An 8318-nucleotide genomic window follows, 5' to 3' on the forward strand; every position below is an offset into this window, starting at 1 on the left:
CAACTCACTTCTAAATCTCCTGTGATTTATCTTCTTTGATTCATATGCTACTCAAGAGTACATTGTTTAATTTTCATATATTTGTAGGTTTTCTAGTTTTCCTTCTGTTGTTGATTTCTGGCTTCATTCCATTATGATCTGAAAAGAAACTTCATATGATTTTAATCTATTAAAATGTATTAAGATTTATCCTGTGGTCTTACACAGAGTCTATTCTGGAGAATGTTTCATGTGCAATTGAGAAAACTGTGTGTTCCACTGTTATTGGGTAGAGTGTTCTAGTGTTCTATGTATGTATTGTAATTCCAGTTGGTTTGTAGTACTGTTCAAGTCCACTGTTTTCTTATTGATCTTCTGCCTGGTTGTTGTAGGCATTTTTGAAAGTCTCCTACTGTTATCTTAAGCTACTTCTTCCCTTAAATTCTATGAATGTTGCTTGATACATTTTGGAGCTCTGATATTTTGTGTATCACATATAATTTTTATATCTTCTTGGTGAATTAACTCTTCTATCAATATGTATTCTTGTTTCTTGTGCTTATTTTTTTACCCAAAGTCTATTTGGTTTACTATTAGCCATTCCAGCACTCTTTTGGTTACTAATTGCATGAAATATCTTTTTCATCATTTAACTCCCAACCTAATTCTGACTTCAGAGCTAAAGTAAGCCTCATGTTGAGAGCCTATAGTTCAGTTTTTAAAAATCTATTCTGCCAACCAATGTCTTTTGATTGGAGAGTTTAGTACATTTACACATGAAATAATTACTGAGAAATTAGGACTTACTTTGCCATTTTTTCTTGTTTTCTATACCTCTTATATCATTTTCTGTCCCTTATTTCCTCCATTACTGTCTCTTCTTATGTTTCATTTTTGTAGAGAAATATTTTGGTTCCCTTTTCATTTCCTTTTTTGTATATTCTATATATATTTTCTTTGTTGTTATTATCATGATTACATATAACACTCTTAAAGTTATAACAATCTAATTCAAACTGATTCCAACTTAAATTCAATCACATAAAACCCTACTCCTATAACAATTCCACCCCCTTATGCTATTAATGTCACAAATTACATCTGTATACACTATATACCCAGTTACATAAATTTATAATTACACTGTATGCATTTGTCCCATAAATCTTGAAGTGAAGTTAAATTAAAAGTGGAGTTAAAGGTGAGGGAAGCAAGGGCTAAAATGAACTATTGGGATTTTATCAAGATCAAAAGCTTTTGCACAGCAAAGGAAACAGTTAACAAAACCAAAAGACAACTGACAGAATGGGAGAAGATATTTGTAAACAACATATCAGATAAAGGGGCTAGTGTCCAAAATCTATAAAGAACTTAGCAAACTCAACACCCAAAGAACAAATAATCCAATCAAGAAATGGGCAGAGGACATGAACAGACATTTCTGCAAAGAACACATCCAGATGGTCAACAGACACATGAAAAAGTACTCCATATCACTCAGCATCAGGGAAATACAAATCAAAACCACAATGAGATATCACCTCACACCAGTTAGAACGGCTAAAATTAACAAGTTAGGAAATGACAGATGCTGGCGAGGATGCGGAGAAAGGGGAACCCTCCTACACTGTTGGTGGGAATGCAAACTGGTGCAACCACTCTGGAAAACAGCATGGAGGTTCCTCAAAATGTTGAAAATAGAACTGCCCTATGACCCAGCAATTGCACTACTGGGTATTTACCCTAAAGATACAAACGTAGTGATCCCAAGGGGCACGTGTACTCAAATGTTTATAGCAGCAATGTCCACAATAGCCAAACTATGGAAAGAACCTAGATGTCCATCCACAGATGAATGGATCAAGAAGATGTGGTATATATACACAATGGAATACTATGCAGCCATCAAAAGACATGAAATCTTGCCATTTGCGACAACATGGATGGAACTAGAGTGTATCATGCTTAGCGAAATAAGTCAAACGGAGAAAGACAACTATCATATGATCTCCCTGATATGGGGAAGTGGTGATGCAACATGGGGGCTTAAGGGGGGAGGAGAAGAAGAAATGAAACAAGATGGGATTGGGAGGGAGACAAACCATAAGTGACACTTAATCTCACAAAACAAACTGAGGGTTGCTGGGGGGAAGGGAGTTGGGATAAGGGGGGTGGGGTTATGGACATTGGGAGGGTATGTGCTTTGGTGAGTGCTGTGAAGTGTGTAAACCTGGCGATTCACAGACCTGTACCTCTGGGGATAAAAATATATTATATGTTTATAAAAAATTTAAAAAAAAAGTGGAGTTAAATCTAAAATTATAATAACACTGGCTTTTTTTTTTTAAATTTTTTATTTTTTATAAACATATATTTTTATCCCCAGGGGTACAGGTCTGTGAATCACCAGGTTTACACACTTCACAGCACTCACCAAATCACATACCCTCCCCAATGTCCATAATCCCACCCCCTTCTCCCAAACCCCCTCCCCCCGGCAACCCTCAGTTTGTTTCGTGAGATTAAGAGTCACTTATGGTTTGTCTCCCTCCCAATCCCATCTTGTTTCATTTATTCTTCTTCTACCCACTTAAGCCTCCATGTTGCATCACCACTTCCTCATATCAGGGAGATCATATGATAGTTGTCTTTCTCTGCTTGACTTATTTCGCTAAGCATGATACGCTCTAGTTCCATCCATGTTGTTGCAAATGGCAAGATTTCATTTCTTTTGATGGCTGCATAGTATTCCATTGTGTATATATACCACATCTTCTTGATCCATTCATCTGTTGATGGACATCTAGGTTCTTTCCATAGTTTGGCTATTGTGGACATTGCTGCTATAAACATTCGGGTGCATGTGTCCCTTTGGATCACTACGTTTGTATCTTTAGGGTAAATACCCAATAGTGCAATTGCTGGGTCATAGGGCAGTTCTATTTTCAACATTTTGAGGAACCTCCATGCTGTTTTCCAGAGTGGCTGCACCAGCTTGCATTCCCACCAACAGTGTAGGAGGGTTCCCCTTTCTCCGCATCCTCGCCAGCATCTGTCATTTCCTGATTTGTTGATTTTAGCCATTCTGACTGGTGTGAGGTGATATCTCATTGTGGTTTTGATTTGTATTTCCCTGATGCCGAGTGATATGGAGCACTTTTTCATGTGTCTGTTGGCCATCTGGATGTGTTCTTTGCAGAAATGTCTGTTCATGTCCTCTGCCCATTTCTTGATTGGATTATTTGTTCTTTGGGTGTTGAGTTTGCTAAGTTCTTTATAGATTCTGGACACTAGTCCTTTATCTGATATGTCGTTTGCAAATATCTTCTCCCATTCTGTCAGTTGTCTTTTGATTTTGTTAACTGTTTCCTTTGCTGTGCAAAAGCTTTTGATCTTGATGAAATCCCAGTAGTTCATTTTTTCCCTTGCTTCCCTTGCCTTTTGCGTTGTTCCTAGGAAGATGTTGCTGCGGCAGAGGTCGAAGAGGTTGCTGCCCGTGTTCTCCTCAAGGATTTTGATGGATTCCTTTCGTACATTGAGATCCTTCATCCATTTTGAGTCTATTTTTGTGTGTGGTGTAAGGAAATGGTCCAATTTCATTTTTCTGCATGTGGCTGTCCAATTTTCCCAGCACCATTTATTGAAAAGGCTGTCTTTTTTCCATTGGACATTCTTTCCTGCTTTGTCGAAGATTAGTTGACCATAGATTTGAGGGTCTATTTCTGGGCTCTCTATTCTGTTCCATTGATCTATGTGTCTGTTTTTGTGCCAGTACCATGCTGTCTTGATGATGACAGCTTTGTAATAGAGCTTGAAGTCCGGAATTGTGATGCCACCAACGTTGGCTTTCTTTTTCAATATCCCTTTGGCTATTCGAGGTCTTTTCTGGTTCCATATAAATTTTAGAATTATTTGTTCCATTTCTTTGAAAAAGATGGATGGTACTTTGATAGGAATTGCATTAAATGTGTAGATTGCTTTAGGTAGCATAGACATTTTCACAATATTTATTCTTCCAATCCAGGAGCATGGAACATTTTTCCATTTCTTTGTGTCTTCCTCAATTTCTTTCATGAGTACTTTATAGTTTTCTGAGTATAGATTCTGTGTCTCTTTGGTTAGGTTTATTCCTAGGTATCTTATGGTTTTGGATGCAATTGTAAAAGGGATTGACTCCTTAATATCTCTTTCTTCTGTCTTGCTGTTGTTGTATAGAAATGCAACTGATTTCTGTGCATTGATTTTATATCCTGACACTTTACTGAATTCCTGTATAAGTTCTAGCAGTTTTGGAGTGGAGTCTTTTGGGTTTTCCACATATAGTATCATATCATCTGCGAAGAGTGATAATTTGACTTCTTCTTTGCCGATTTGGATGCCTTTAATTTCCTTTTGTTGTCTGATTGCTGAGGCTAGGACCTCTAGTACGATGTTGAATAGCAGTGGTGATCATGGACATCCCTGGGGTGTTCCTGACCTTAGCGGAAAAGCTTTCAGTTTTTCTCCATTGAGAATGATATTTGCGGTGGGTTTTTCATAGATGGCTTTGATGATATTGAGGTATGTGCCCTCTATCCCTACACTTTGAAGAGTTTTGATCAGGAAGGGATGTTGTACTTTGTCAAATGCTTTTTCAGCATCTATTGAGAGTATCATATGGTTCTTGTTCTTTCTTTTATTGATGTGTTGTATCACATTGACTGATTTGCGGATGTTGAACCAACCTTGCAGCCCTGGAATAAATCCCACTTGGTCGTGGTGGATAATCTTTTTAATGTACTGTTGAATCCTATTGGCTAGTATTTTGTTGAGTATTTTCGCATCTGTGTTCATCAAGGATATCGGTCTATAGCTCTCTTTTTTGGTGGGATCCTTGTCTGGTTTTGGGATCAAGGTGATGCTGGCCTCATAAAATGAGTTTGGAAGTTTTCCTTCCATTTCTATTTTTTGGAACAGTTTCAGGAGAATAGGAATTAGTTCTTCTTTAAATGTTTGGTAGAATTCCCCCGGGAAGCCGTCTGGCCCTGGGCTTTTGTTTGTTTGGAGATTTTTAATGACTGTTTCAATCTCCTTACTGGTTATGGGTCTGTTCAGGCTTTCTATTTCTTCCTGGTTCAGTTGTGGTAGTTTATATGTTTCTAGGAATGCATCCATTTCTTCCAGATTGTCAAATTTATTGCCGTAGAGTTGCTCATAGTATGTTCTTATAATAGTTTGTATTTCTTTGGTGTTAGTTGTGATCTCTCCTCTTTCATTCATGATTTTATTTATTTGGGTCCTTTCTCTTTTCTTTTTGATAAGTCGGGCCAGGGGTTTATCAATTTTATTAATTCTTTCAAAGAACCAGCTCCTAGTTTCGTTGATTTGTTCTATTGTTTTTTTGGTTTCTATTTCATTGATTTCTGCTCTGATCTTTATGATTTCTCTTCTCCTGCTGGGCTTAGGGTTTCTTTCTTGTTCTTTCTCCAGCTCCTTTAGGTGTAGGGTTAGGTTGTGTACCTGAGACCTTTCTTGTTTCTTGAGAAAGGCTTGTACCGCTATATATTTTCCTCTCAGGACTGCCTTTGTTGTGTCCCACAGATTTTGAACCGTTGTATTTTCATTATCATTTGTTTCCATGATTTTTTTCAATTCTTCTTTAATTTCCCGGTTGACCCATTCATTCTTTAGAAGGATACTGTTTAGTCTCCATGTATTTGGGTTCTTTCCAAACTTCCTTTTGTGGTTGAGTTCTAGCTTTAGAGCATTGTGGTCTGAAAATATGCAGGGAATGATCCCAATCTTTTGATACCGGTTGAGTCCTGATTTAGGACCGAGGATGTGATCTATTCTGGAGAATGTTCCATGTGCACTAGAGAAGAATGTGTATTCTGTTGCTTTGGGATGAAATATTCTGAATATATCTGTGATGTCCATCTGGTCCATAACACTGGCTTTTATATTTTCTTATATATATATTCTTTAACCAGAGGTCATTGTATGTTCATCTGTGTTTGAGTTAATCTTACTCTCAAGATTCTTTCATTTCTATTTGAAGGTAAGATGTTATGATTTATAATAAGAAATACATATTTGGTTTTCACTCATTCCTGGCACAAAGCTCCCCAAACCAATGGAATTTTTTAAGTGATAAAGGTGTCTTTCGTTGTGTTAATGCGATGGTTTTTGGAAAGTCCTTATATAACCCAAGTATGGGGACTGGTAGCCAGGAAAACCAATCATGTGATTAAAGGATCTGAATTTTCAGGCTCATCATCCTTTGACCTTATGAGAGGGAAAGGGCCTGAAAGTTGAATAAATGGCCAGTGATTTCATCAATCATGCCTATGTAATGAAGCATCCATAAAAGCCTCAAGGATGAATTCAGAGAATTTCTGGGTTGGTAACCATGGGAAGGTACTCAGAGAGGATGGAAGCTTTGTGCCCCTGACCATGTCCTATGCATATCTTCTATCCACATAGTCTTGAGTTTTATCCTTTTATAATAAACCAGTACTCTAGAAAGTAAAATGTGTCCCTAGGTTTTGTGAGCTATGCCAGTAACTTAATGAAACCCAAGCAGGGATCATGGGAACATCTGATCAGTCAGAAGCATAGGTGACAAACTGGACTTGGGATTGATATCTAAGTGGGAAAGTCGGGGGTAGTCTTATAGGATGGAGCACTTAACCTCTTGTACCTGACATGATCTTCAGGCAGATAGTGTCAGAACTAAGTTAATTATGTGGTGGTATTGGAAAAACCCTCATCTGAGAAAGCCTTCCTTTAACATTCGTTATAGAGCAAGTTTAGTAGTAATGAACTCTCTCAGCTTTTGCTTTTTTCTGGAAATGTCTTAATTTCTCTATCAAAATTCTGTTTTCTTTTTCCTTCAACACTTAAAAATATATCATCCCACTGTCTTCTGTTTTCCAAGAGTGCTGCTGAGAAATTAGGGAATCATATTATCAAGGATCACCTGTACATGATGATCTGTTTCACTCTTGTTGATTTCAAGGTTCCTTCTGATGTTGGCTTTTGATGGTTTGATTATGTGTCCCAACCTATATCTCTTTTGGTTATCCTACTTGAAGTTCATTGAGCTTCTTGGATTTGTATATTCATGTATTTCATGAAATCCAGGGATTTTCAGCTATTATTTCTTCAGATAAACTCTTTACCACTTTCTTTCTTCTTCTGGGATTCCCATAACTTACATACAGGTTTCTTTCTTGTTTTTTTCCCCTTGTTTATTGCACTTCACTTTATTTTGCTTCACAGACACTGCAATTTTTACAAATTGAAAGTTTGTGATACCATTTTTCCAAAAGCATTTGGTCACTTCATGTCTCTGTCACATTTTAATAATTATCACGCTTTTGGTAATTCAAACTTTTGCATTATTACTGTATTTGTTATGGTGATCTGTGATCAGTGATGTTACTATTTGTGAGTTTTAAGGAGCCACAAAACCATACTTTCATAAGTTAGAAAACTTAACTGATAAATACTGTATTTATTCTTACTACAGATTTGGAGGAAATAGCAAGAAAACTGGAATTAGGAGTGGACCCTCAAGACATGACTGAATTGCTGGAATCTCATGGTAAAATGTTAACAGATGAAGAGTTGATTCTTATGGATGAGCAAAAAAAAAAAAAAAAATGGTTATTGATATAGAAACTTCTCCTGGTGAAGATGCTGTGAAGATTATTGAAGCTACAACAAAGGACTTTACATAAAATTAATTGGTAAAAACAGTGGCAGGTTTTGAGTGGATTGACTACAAGTGCAAACGAGGTTCTTTTCTTTCTTTCTTTCTTCTTCTTCTTCTTTTTTTTTTTTTTTAGATTTTATTTACTCTTTTGTCAGAGAGAGAGCACACAAGCAGGGAGCAGCAGGCAGAGGGAGAAGCAGGCTCCCCGCTGAACAAGGAACCTGATGGGGGGTTCGATCCCAGGACCCTAGGATCATGACCTAAGCCAAAGGCAGATGTTTAACTGACTGAGCCACCCAGGAACCCTGAAAGAAGTTCTAATGTGAGTAAAATGCTAGTCAATTGATGTGGCATACTTCAGTGCTGTCTTATTTTAAGAGGTTTCCACAGTTAGCCTGACTTCACCATCCTGATCAGTCAGCAACCATTAATATCAAAGTAAGATTACTACTTACTACAACTCAGATGATGGTTAGCATTTAGTAATAAAATATTTTTTAACTCAGGAATATATATTGTTTTTCTAGACATAATGTTATTGCACATTTAACAGGCTACAGTGTAGTATACACATAACTTCCATATACAATGGGAAAACAAAACATTCATTTGGCTCACTTTATTGAGATATTCACTTTCTTGC

At 37.1% G+C, this 8318-nt stretch overlaps 1 long non-coding RNA gene across 1 annotated transcript in view; it reads left to right on the forward strand.

Moving 5' to 3' along the window:
- LOC131813893 (uncharacterized) overlaps positions 1-7731 on the forward strand; it is a 51066-nt gene extending 43335 nt beyond the window's left edge. The window contains exon 5 of the long non-coding RNA XR_009347027.1: positions 7490-7731. This is a non-coding gene — a long non-coding RNA (uncharacterized LOC131813893). The remainder of the gene's footprint in view (positions 1-7489) is intronic.
- Positions 7732-8318: the final 587 nt, after the last annotated feature.

The sequence above is a fragment of the Mustela lutreola genome, chromosome 13 (genome assembly GCF_030435805.1).
Source record: "Mustela lutreola isolate mMusLut2 chromosome 13, mMusLut2.pri, whole genome shotgun sequence".
NCBI classification, from domain to species: domain Eukaryota; kingdom Metazoa; phylum Chordata; class Mammalia; order Carnivora; family Mustelidae; genus Mustela; species Mustela lutreola.